Source organism: Rhincodon typus, chromosome 19 (assembly GCF_021869965.1).
Source record: "Rhincodon typus isolate 14 chromosome 19, sRhiTyp1.1, whole genome shotgun sequence".
Taxonomy (NCBI): domain Eukaryota; kingdom Metazoa; phylum Chordata; class Chondrichthyes; order Orectolobiformes; family Rhincodontidae; genus Rhincodon; species Rhincodon typus.
The window spans coordinates 29768512-29781427 of NC_063350.1; the positions used below are offsets into that span (position 1 = coordinate 29768512).

The window sequence follows — 12916 nt, forward strand, 5'->3', positions numbered from 1 at the left end:
CTCGTGCCAGAAACTGATGTGTAGTATCAAGGCATTTGCTGATTCCATCTACATGGTGGTCTCAGCCTCCAATGAGATCTGGACTCTTTGTGCAGGAAATCAGTTTGTTCTTCCAGTTATCAGTACATATCTTTTAGAGACCAATTGAACCTCAAACTATAGACTTTGAGGACAGATTAAAAATTAATGTTTCACAACTACCCCTTTCTGAATAACTCCATTGATTAAATCTAGTGGCCATCTTCAATCGTATTTTCTGTAGATTATCAGAGGCAACTATTTCATGCTGTAGTTATAACATTATGATGCTTTGGGACTCGCTCTTTGATTTAGGTAAAATAATGGAATGAAAGGATGTGACCTACTCTAAATTCTCCCCAACAAGCTTGGATGACTTTGTTGTTAAAAAATGATTTCCTGGGAGAAGGTGCAAGATATTCATACCTGTAAACACTGGTAAGAGCTTCTGTGTTGACTATTGGTAGATTGTTATTCTCTAAGCATTGTGGGAAAGTGTTAGATATGTCAAATTTTAGAAATGGTTATACTTAAAATTGAATATTTAATTTAAAGAAAGAGTGGATTGGTGTTTAAAAGGATAGGTAATTTGTATTCCTACCTGGATATAAGATCCATGTGATTCACTTGCCACAGAGGTGGTCTTTGCAGACAATTATCCAGTCGAAATAATTTGAGGGGGTCCTGGCGGGAGCGGGGAATCTGGAGTTTGACAGGCCATGGGAGAGGAGTTAATCTTTGTAGGATGTCTTTGTTGGAGAGGGGTGGGGGGTTTGTGGATCCTGTGGGCCTGCTATGGAAGAATCCCTGCCCACCAGCTTCCCATTGTTGGGAAACCTGTCAAGCTGACCTCTTGGTATGGACCTCTTCTGGCAGTGGGGTAAGGCTCATAAGTGGAAATGAATGAGAATTAATTCCAGTGGAAGATAGGGGAGGCAATGGGCCGGACAATTGCTAGATTTAATGAAACCCCTCACCCTACATTCGGTTCAAGCACCCCATTGAGGGAGCATTAACTCCAGCCCAATCAACAAACTTCAATCAACACAAATGTACTTCAATGTTTTGATCCTTTCCTAAATCTCTCATTGTTATAGCAATAAAGTTCATAGCTTGTAAGATAGAAGTACTAAATATTTACCATGCTTAATCACAACTACAGTAGAAATCAGTTTTGCAGCATCAATGATTTTGTTTTCAACAGTCATGTAAACAACAACAAAATGGACTTAATTATTTTTGAATCATTCAAAGTGATTAGATCCCACATGACCTGCAGAATTTACCTATTAGACAACTCTTAACAATGAAGAACATGCTGTTTCAAAAAAGTTCGTGCTTCTTGTCAAAAATACAATGGCTTTGCAGATCAATAATGCATTTAAAAACAGTTAACGTTGCCCTTTATTGAAACAGGAAACACAAATTTAGTCATACTTACTGTTTGGTTACATTTCCAAGATCATTTGTACTCTTGTATCAAGAATCCCAGAGACACCACCTACTGATGAACAACTTAAGCTAACTATTGAGAGCTATTTAAACGAGTTACAACAACTGTACCAAATATATGAATGGCGATTTATGATCTCAAAGAAGTGAATAGTCTTTGAATTGTTGTGTCATCATGCACTGATGATAATCAATCCTCATAACTCTACTGCCCATTTGAAAGTGGGAGGAGGTGTGAAGTCATTAAATCCAGTAGGTGAACAGTATTTGCCTGTGCATCTTTTGGTTTAGGCCGAAGATTGCTTTGAAAATCTTATATTTCTGGTGGGGAGCTGATAAAGTTGAATGCTGAAGTCAGACTTCATTACCTTTCTCCTTGTGGGAGACCACTAAGGAGAGATGCAGCATCTACCGACTGAGTATATAAAGAAACGTCATTCAGCCAAAGCACTGGGAATCAACAATAGAGTTATCTCAAGGCCTTCTCTGTGGAACTTTTGTTCAACAGCAGTATAAGGGCAGTGATAAATGTGGACATTACCTTGCAACATCTTAAATATTGTGCAAGGACAGGATGTGATCATTTCTAAGATTTTCATTGTTTTTTTTCATTGGGATTGGAAAAATAATTAGTAGATTACAGAAATGTAGTGCATTGAAGATCAAAGGGGCTGTTAGCACTAATCACCAGTTTGTTGGGGACACTGACAAGCTCTGTATGACTCTACCCTGTGAGGTCATCATGGAATGGATGGGGTTTCCATGAAATCCTCAAGAAGTGGTTAATGGGGTGAATAAATGACTCTACTAATTCCAGTGATCTAGCTTTCCATAATAATACAAGGCTGACACTTTATGAATGTTTATATAGTGTTCCACAGGTGATTTCACACCAGAGGAAATGCCATGCCCATGTTGGGGAGTAGTCCCAGCAGAGGAGATCTGCGGAATCCCAACGTGACCAACTGGAGCCACTGAGTTCAATCCTCTGGGCAGCCTCTGCAGACCCCACCCATTTACCTCTTAACAGATCAAAGATTGACATGGTCAGGAATCGGTCATTTTGCTGAAACCTGGGATTGAACCAGGGACCTTTAGATCTCCAGACTAACGCTCTCCCGACTGAGCTATTTTGGCTGGCAAAGTAGGGAAGGATTGCTAGGACATTGGTTAGTTCAGATCAGAGAATCCTACAGTGTGGAAGCAGGCCATTCAACCCACCAAGTCCACACTGACACGCTGAAGGGCATCCCATCCAGATCCACCACCACCAGTCCCCCACCCTATCCTGTAAGCCCCATGGCTAATCGACCTAATCTTCATACCTTGGACATTATAGCAATTTAACATGGCTAATCCACCTAACCTGCACGTCTTTGGACTGTAGTAGGAAACCCACGCAGGCACGGGGAGAATGTGCAAACTCCACTCAGACGGTCCCCCAAGGCTGGAATCAAACCTGGGTCCCTGGCTCTGTGAGGCAGCAATGCTGACCATTGAGCCACCACAGTACATTGCACTGAGGTTGTCACAGCAGGATTGGAACACAAGCAGTCTGGAAGGGCAGCTTATTTTCCCTTCAACTGCTGCAGTTTCCAAAGATTCCCTGGATTTATGTATTTTAAAAAACAATTGCAAGAATAACTCATCAGAAGTCAATCCAGCTAACTGTTTCAAAAGGAAAAAAGCAATTCGGAGAAAGTGTCTCTGAATTTGGGCCTTGACCTTTAGCAGCTCGTGGTGTTGTTCAGCCATGAAGTTGAACGTTTGGATTCTGGCCTTATCTGAATAAAACCCGAGGCCTTTTGAAAGAACAATTGCCGTGCAGGCTTCGAAGCTGCTGAATTTCCAGTTGCTGTATCTGTGTTGATGATATCTGAGGAATTTCCAAGGAATAGGCCTTAGGTCACAACTTGGTGCTGCAGTAGCACTTTTCATCACTTTATCCCCATGTGTCTTCTGCTGAGAAGTGGGACATTCCACCTCAGGCATATAAAAAAAATCATCTGAATCACGTCAGATTCAAACAGGTATTCTTCCACTGCTGCAAAATATGATTCCTTATGCATATTAACTTATAAAGAATCATCAATACAACAATGTTTAAAATTTCTTAAGAGGTGGTGGAGTCAGTCATGTGTCTAGTCATGGTTGGGGAAGGGGTGTATGAATTGATGCATTTATTTGCATTATATCATTGTGATATTCATTAATAACAGCCTCTAGTGAACCAACTAAATTGTTCTAGACCGTTTCAAACCTATTTGAAATTAACCAGAGGGAAGTAGACAGCTAAACCAAATGTTGTGGAAATTAATAAACTTGAGTTATGAGTTACCTTGTTCGGTGCATTTGATCAATGTTTTGCTCGATTAGCAGTCATTGTTGTTTGTCTGTTGTTCATTGATGTTTTCATTTTTGTATTGAACATGCTGTATTTACAAACAGTTCAAGCTAATAAAGCTAATATCTTCTGATTTGTTCTAACTCTCAAATAAAAATACAATGGGCATAATACTATGGTCCCGGCAAGGGGGAGAAATCGAAGAGTTCTCTGGTCTTTGTTTAGCCCTCCTGTATGACACAATGTGCCTGCAATTTTAAATTAGGCTTGTAGCTTTTTCTTTTGACCCATTCATTTAATGGCTAGCAGACATTGCTAGCAGGGCCATTATTCATTGCCCAACCCTATTTCCCGTTGAAAAGGTTTCACTTTGAACCACTGTGGTCCATTAGTTTAAGTACACCCACAATGCCGTTGGGGAGGAAGTTCAGGATTTTAACCCCGTGACACTGAAGGAATGGCAATATATTTCCAAGTCTGGATAGAGATGATGTCCTCATGCATTTGCTACTCTTGTCCTTCTAGATGGTAGTGGTTGTGAGTTTGGAAGGTGTTGTCTTAGGAGCCTTGATGAATTTCTGTGGTGCATCTTGTAAATGGTGCACACTGCTTCTACTGAGCATCTGTGGTGGAGGGAATAAATATTTGTGGATCTAATCCCAATCAAGTGAGTTGAACCTAGGTTGGGTTCTTGGGTGTTGTTGGAGTTGCATTCATCCAGGCAACTGGAGGGTATTCTATCATACTCCTGACTTGTGCCTTGTGGATGATGTTTGGGAGTCAGAAGGTGAGTTAATGGCTGCATGATTCTCAGCCTGTGAGCTGCTCTTGTAAACACAGTATTTCTACAGTTAGTTCACTTCAGTTTCTGGTCAATGTTAATCCTCAGGATGATGTTAGTGTGTGATCCAGCAATGGTACACCTTTGAATATCAAGGAGTGATGGTTATATACTCTCTCATTGGAGGTGGTCTTAGCCTGGCGCTTGTCCAGCACAGATGTTACTTACTATTTTCAGCCCAAACCTAGATATGGTCCAGGTATTACTGCATTGGACACAAACTACTCCAGTAACTGAGAAGTTGCAAATAATGATGAACATTGTGCAATCATCGGCGAACATCACCACTTCTGACCTTATACTGGAGGGTAGGTTATTGGTGAAGCAGCTGCAGATGACTGGGCTGAGGACACTATCCTGAGAAACTCCTGTAGAGATGTCCTGAAGCTGAGATGATTGACCCCCAACAATCAGAACTATCTCTCTTTGTGCTAGGTATGACTCCAAGCAGCAGAGAGATTTCTGCCTGGTTCCCTTTTGACTTTAATTTTATTAGGGCTCCTCAATGCTAAACTTGATCAAATGCAGCCTTGATTTCAGATGGCAGTCACTTTCATCTCACCTGTGAAATTCAGCTCTTTTGTCCATGTTTGAACTAAGGCAGTACTGAGATCAGGGGCTGAGTGATGCTGATCGAACCAAACTGAGCATCAGTGAGCAGATTATTACTAAACAAGTGCTGCTTGATAGTACAGTTAATGGCATTTTCCATGACTTTACTTATGATCAAGAGTAGATCAGTATTTGGCCTGATTAGACTTTTTAGTATATGGGACAGACCTGTGAAACTTTCTACATTATTGGGCAGATGCCAGTGTTGTAGCTATTCTAGAACAGCTTGGCTTTGGTCACAGCAAGTTCTGGAGCACAGATCCTCAGCACAATTGCAGAAATGTTGTCATGGTCCATTGCCTTTGCAGTATCCAGTGCTCCCAACCATTTCTTGATATCACATGAATCAAAATTTACTGAAGATTAGTAAATGTGATGTTCAGGATCTTTGAAGAGACAGAAATGCATCATCCACTCAGCATTTCTGACTGGGGGACTGCAACAAATGCTTCAAATGTATGTTTTGTACTGATGTGCAGAGCTCCTCCATCATTGCGAATGGGAATATTTGTAGATTCTTTTCCTCCAGTGACCTGTTTAATTGTCCACCACCATTCACAACTACATGTGACATTCTGAGGAAGGTTCACTGGACCCGAAACGTTAACTCTATTTATTCCTTCACAGATGCTGCCAAACCTGCTGAGCTTTTCCAGCAATTTTGTTTTTGTACATGTGACAGGACTGCAGAGCTTGGATCTGATCCATTGGTTGTAGAATTGCTTTGCCCTGTCGGTCCCTTGTTTCTTCAGTTGTTTGACATGCAAGTTATCCTGTGTTATCAATTGACACCTCATTTTTAGGTCTGCTTAGTGCTCCTACTGGTATGTCTTCCTGCATTTTTCCTAAGATTGCAGATTGTGTTGGATTACAATTTTGTTGCTCATGGCTCGCAGCACTTCAAGACTGGGCATTCATGAATAGCTTGATTTGTTGAAATCTATTCCATTTAGAACAGTGATAATGCTACTCAACATGATGGATTGTATTTACAAGTTTAAGATGGCACATTCAAGTTCCCCACCCAGAATATATTCTGCATGCATGCAATCCTCCGTGGTTCCTCCAAGCCAATTTCAGCATGGGGGAGCACTGATTCACCATGTGAGGGCGAAGGGGTTTGCAGTATTTGGTAATCAGCAGGAGGTTTCCTGCCCATTCGTGACCTAATATCATGAGACTTCTTGGACCCCTAGGGCAACTCTCTCCCAACTGCACACCAATGTGCTGGCTCCTCTGAGTCTGTCAGGTGGCTGAACAGGATGTACCCAGGGATCATGGTGTTTTCTAGATCATTATGACTGTATCAGGCTGATTCTTGACTAGTCTGTAATACAGTTTTCCCAGTTCTCCTAGTTTTGGCACTAGCACCCTGGTGTTGATACAGAAGGCTTTGCAGGATCTACAGGTCTGAGTGTTCCATTGTCAAATGGCAGGAAACAGTAAGCGGGGACAAGGTTGGTGATCACTTACCAGTGGGATTTCACAGGGATCAGTGCTGGGACATTACTGTTTACAATATATAATACTGACTTGGAGGAAGGAAGTGAATATACTGCAGCCAAATTTGCAGGTGACATAAAAAAACAGATAGAAAAGTAAGTTGCGAGAGGGATACAAACAGTTTACAGAGAGATATTGGAGGTACATGTGCTTGAAAAAAGACCCCACAGAAAGCTAGCACACAAATGCAACAGATAATCAGGAAGGCTAATGGAATGTTGACCTTTATTTAAAGTGGGTTAGAATAACAGTAAGGAAGTCTTACTGCAACTATACAAGGTGCTGGTGAGACCACATCTGAAGTACTGTGAGCAGTTTTGATCCCATTATTAAAGGAATGATATTATTTAATTGGAGGCAGTTCAGAGAAGGTTCATAAGAATGATCCGCAGTATGGAGGGATTGTTTTATGACCAAAGGCTAATCAGATTGTGAATCTACGCATTGGAGTTTAGATGAATGAGAGGTGATCTCATTGAAACATTGGATTCTTAAGGGGCTGGACTGGGTAAATGCTGATGGGATTTTCTCCTCATGGGAGAGTCTAAGACCAGTGGGTGTAGTCTCAGAATAAAGTGGTGCCAATTTATGACTGAGATTTGAATGAATTTCTTCTCTTAGAGGGTTGTGACTCTTTTAAAACTTCTTTCCACAGAGAGTTGTGGGGTCAAAGTCTTTGTATATTAAAGTATATTAAAGTATATTAAAGGCTAGATAGATAGATAGATAGATTCTTGATTGGTGGGGAATCGAGGGTTACAGGGAAAAAGCAGGGAAATGGATGTGACAAATGTCGAATCAGCCATGATCCTCTTGAATGGTGGAGTAGACTTGAGGAACCAGATGGCCTATTTCTGTTCCTATTTTTAGGGTCAAATTTCAATACCTCAGTCGATGCCAAGTGGTCCGTTCAGTTTCATTACTTTATTTGAGAGTTGCGGCTGGTTGATATATCTGAATGGCTTGATAGGCTATCTCATAGGTCAATTGAGAATTAACCACATTGCTGTGGGTCTGGAATCACATGTAGGCCAGACCTGATAAAGAAAGATCCCCAGACACCAAACACAAACAGATGTCTGATCTTGGACTCAAGGACATTGAATCTGGAGACTGCTCTGTCCCAGTCCTGGCAGCTACTGATACTTGTGCTGATGGGAACGACAGAGCTACTTGCCATTCAGATTGGTTACTGGCTTTCTGAGCTGGGACTTACTCCCAACTAATAAGTGGAAGCCTCGTTCCAGCCAAATAACAATTTTTGGAGCATAAAATAGCTGTGGGACAGGTGTTATCAGTGGAGATACATTCACCACTGAGTTGTCAGCTGGCAGTAATTAAAGTGGGAAACCCTGTCATCTGCAAAGTCCTGTTCAGTATGTATGTAAATTGCAGAAAGATCAGTTGCAGAAAATGAACAGATTTATTACAATGTGGCTGAGCTGCACAACCTTATTGTGAAAATGGTGGATTGCACAGCCCTCAAATTCCAGTAGAGCTTGATTTCTGTTCAGCCTTGAATGTTTCAACTGATAAGGTTTTTATTTAGGAGAACAGAGTATGTGTTTAATGTAGATATTTTTAAGTATTCTGCAAGAAATTTTTGATCCTAACTTCCAAACTTGTGATGTTATATCATACAACTTCAGCATTCTCAACTTGAAAACAACGATCATGATCTCTGCGCATCTAGCAGCTTTTACAAAATACGAATAACTCAAAAAAACCAACCACCACCTTTTTCTTTACTGTTCACTTCAGCCTGGACTTCCATCATGGGACTGATGCTGATGTTACGCAACCTTAGTAAACTCTCGAAAGTGGAGGTGTCTCAAGAATTCAAACAACAGGTGAAGCTAGGCATTTTGTGTTGCTACTATGCAGTAACAGTATGAGTGATGTTTTTCACTGACAGGATGCTGCCATCACTACTTACTATTAGATAATACATTACCTATGTCTGTGATGGGCTGCTAACACTGCTGCCTGATAGACCATGAGCATGTGTCAAGTGTGAAGTTCTTGTCATCAAATACACTATTTCTCAGCTGGCCTCTATTACCCAACAGTGGATTGCAAACTTTAAGATTTACAATAATCTCTAGCTCCAGTTTGAAAGTATAACACCTCATACATATGGTCATCTTCACAGCCACTGGTTATGTAATGTAGTCCATTGTTTGCGAGATGGTCACAATTGTGGTTTCAGTAGGTAGCAGATACCAGCAAGAGTGTCCTTACTGAAGCACAGAATATTCTTACTGAAATATAGACATCTCACATGTTTTATACCTCTTAAGTTCAATTGCAAAAAACGTTCCTTGAGTATCTTGAAGTTAAAGGGATCAAATAGTTTGAGGAGAAAGCAGGAACATGGTACTGAGTTGGATAATCAGCAATGATCATAATGAATAGTGATGCAGCCTCAAAGGGCCAAATGGTCTATTCCTGCTTCTATTTTCTATGTTTCTATCCTGAGCCGATGGGTCTACCTGAGAGTCGACCCTCTTCCAGTGGCCTATTCTGCTCTGCTATAGCCTCTGTTCATTCTCCAAATAATGCTGTATTCCAAAGGAAATCTCCTCTGGGAACCATTGGCTTATTTAGAATCCTTGAAGTCAGCAAAAAATTCCTTCAAACCAGTCAGACTACTCCATGTAAACAATTGGAGCAACAAGTGAAGGCATCAAACACTTATAGAATCATAGCAACAGCCAAAAAGAATCAGCTACAAACTAGTCTATTTGTAGCTGATGATTCCTTCAATTAGCACTGATGCAATGCCCTTCCTGCTGTTGAATATGCTTGCAGCCTGTGAGAGGTTAAAAAGGGCGTTGACTGGAGGGTTAGATACCAAAATGTTACCGCTGCTGTCAAGTCAGTATTGCACACTGAGTGATGTCATCATGAGCCTGCTCTGCGTGCTTCTGACGAACATTCATTGTGTGCTCACTAACACTTACATCAACATTGTGTCTGACAAGAATCAGCTCACAAGAAAGCATATGCGACTGGTATTACTTTGGAGCTCTGAGGACACTCCAAAGAAGAGGCCAATTAAATAATTCAAAGAAGGAAATTTATTCATGTCCTCATTATAGTTGATAATCATCCTGAAATTCTTTGAGATAGGAATTAAATATTTGATTTAAAGAAAATTGAAGTGCAGGAATAGACGAGGTAGCTTGGGATATATTGACATATAATTTGTAGGATAAAGACCTGATTCTGGTGTAACATGTTTCACAATGGTCAGCCTATAAAAAAGGCTAACATCAGCAAAACCAAAAAAAAATTTACATCTTTTGAAATAAAGATACATCTTATGGCATTTAATCATTCTAATATGTGGTTGACCATTTGAAAATCATATTGACTGCCCAAAGGAGAAACAGAAAGTTTGTTACAAGTTCTATGTTGATAAAAAGCTGTTAAGAAAGCTTGGATGTTTTGAACATTTGCATTGGAGAAGATCTTTTGGGTAACTTTTTTGTAGGTTGAATGGTATATGTACAGTTTTAGTTTCTTCCGGTGATTTCAAGACTTTTGTCTTGTATTGGCAGTTTGAATTTGTTTGGTGAGGTTCATATGAAATACTTTATGGAAGTTAATTAATAATTAAAAATGCCATAAAGCAACCCATGTCATTTAATGGCAGAAAGGTGAAAGAATGACATTTTAAAAACTGTCCTTTACAAAGTAGATTTTCATACAATAAATAAACCCAATTCTAAAGTCAATGGTATAATGACCTAGTGTTCCACAAGAATAGAGGGTCACTTATGGCCATATTATTTGATTTAAGATTAAATAGTTAGAGTAAGATCTGAGATTATCCAGGACCAATTTCCTTTCAGTTTTCCAGCTTTTACCCAATAACATGTCTACATTATTTTAAAGTGTACGCTCAAAACTCAAATCTTTTTGCTTTCATCAGGAAACCAGCTCCAGCCAATTTGTGTAAAAATGTTAGGCATCTAGCTGCATTCTAGGTTGCTTAAACATTGTTAACCTTTGTGGAACTGACTAGAAAATCTTGAGTAATCTTCCAAACAGCATAGGTTGCAAAATCTTAATTTATAATTAATTAATATTCAAGCGGTGGAGTGAGCTTTACTCTTTTGGATTTCGTTACTGTTGAGCCTTCTGTCATTTTCAAAAGTCAAAAATCTTCTACTAGACCTTTGCTTTCCATTTAATATTATTTGTTTTGTTTATTCTGTTTTGTTTGCACCCATGTTTCCATGCTCCTATGGTCTGTCTCTTCATTTTCTTGTCACAGCAGCGCTGGTTTCAGTTCCCTGTGAAGCAAAAGTAACATAATTCCCAGAAAACTGCAGAAAGCAAAGTTCTCATTTTCCTAGCAAGGTTTCATTTCACAGAAGACTGTGTTTCATTTTTGAAGGTTTCTTGGTTAAAGATCCGTACAATCCAGATCATATGTCCTCCCTTTCCATAAATGTACATGATCCAATATAGGAGAGCATTTTTAGGAATTTATATGTTGATGAATGTTTCTGATGTCTTTGTATACCAGCACAAATCATATTAGGGTTGGGTTTTAGTCTAAGCATTAATGATTTTCAAAAGTGGATGTTTGGATATGTCTAGATAATTTGAGTGGGTGAAGTTCAGCTTCAGGTTCCAAAATGGACATTAGGGAATTAACAGATTGTTATATACAATGACCAATTTTACTTCCACGAAAAAGAATTAAGTGTATGTATAACAGACAGTTAGTCCATTTATGCCCATTTTGTGCCCTGAAGTTGAATCTGTCTCCCATCTCATTACTGCTTATGTTTAACTATTTTGATCTATGTATGTCTGCATATCAAACAGCTCCCTTTCTCTGTAAATGCTGCCACAAAAAATGTTTTCGTAAAGAATGAAGAGAGCAAATTTACAGTTTGCTATAAATACATATATGCAAAAAGTGGCCCTAATGGTAAGTTGCTGTATATCCTGTACCATCTGAAATGTTAATATCAAGATAAGCCCTGGAACCTTTTGAAAGTGAGATGAATTTATCAGAATAGAAGGCATAAAAGTAGAAATCTGTGGAAACAACTTTCTTCAGAAACAGGAATCACTAGCATTAACCATTAGAAATTTATAAAATGCTATTTTGTCAGATACTGTATCAAGGAAAACATTGATATTGAAAATTAAACAGCTATCTCTGTATTTAGCAATTTAATATCTTTAACTAGAAGTCCAAGACTATTGCTGTTAAATTAATATTGGAAGATTGAGATGATGTTATCTCAGACTTTGATCATGCTGCTGAATAGCAACTTAACTTTCCTGATTTCCTTGTGCAACAGCTATTTCACATATTTTGAAGCTAAGTCTCACTGACATGCATGAGGTGCAAAAAGTGCAGCTTGAGGCTGAGTTCAGCAAGGAAGAGTGCTTAAATCTGGGCATTTAAGTGAGAGAACTTTGGGTGGCGAGGGAGGACCTGCTGTTCGGGCTTTTTACACAAAAGAAATGGTCCAAGAGAGGGAGTTGATGTCAGTGAGACCTGACAGCTGAACCCAGGAGACAGTAAGCCGGCATGCAGGTAGGTAATTTATGAGTTCTGCATTTTGCCTTCTCCAATAAACTGGATTTGTAGTTTAAACCAGTAGTGAGGAGATATAAATATTACAAAGTTGTTGTTTAACTTCTTGAACTCCATCAGATAACAATGAGTAATCGTTGTGTGATATTCTGAACTTGAAACCAAAATAGATGAATACATACAAAAAACATGGCATGACAGGTAATATGTGCAGCTGTCCCATGTGAAAACTGTGGGCACAATTGTGATCCAAACAGTTGAGGAACTACATCTCTGAGTTGATGAGTTGTATTCTAAACTTTGGACGCTGATGGATTAAGGAGGCATTTTACTTGGATACAGTAAGAACTGCCGATGCTGGAGTCAGAGATAACACAGTGTGGTGCTGGAGGAGCACAGCAGGCCAGGCAGCATCAGAGGAGCAGGAAAGCTGACGTTTCGGGTCGGGACCCTTCTTCCTTAATAGAAAGAGATTACCAGATGATTGCAGTGGGAGAGAGATCCACTGAGGTATTTCCAGAGGGAGGAGGATAACTTCTTCTGGGCATCCCAGTGGGGTTATAACTCACTCAGTCGAGGA

General features: G+C 39.7%; 1 protein-coding gene and 1 non-coding gene across 2 annotated transcripts in view; one reads left to right on the plus strand and one right to left on the minus strand.

Moving 5' to 3' along the window:
- The window catches only part of kcnb1 (potassium voltage-gated channel, Shab-related subfamily, member 1), a 301902-nt gene that overhangs the window by 20252 nt on the left and 268734 nt on the right, over nt 1-12916 (plus strand). The gene's annotated exons all lie outside the window — the stretch shown is intronic.
- On the minus strand, nt 2535-2607 carry trnas-gga. The gene has a single exon. It is a non-coding gene; the product is annotated as a tRNA-Ser (tRNA).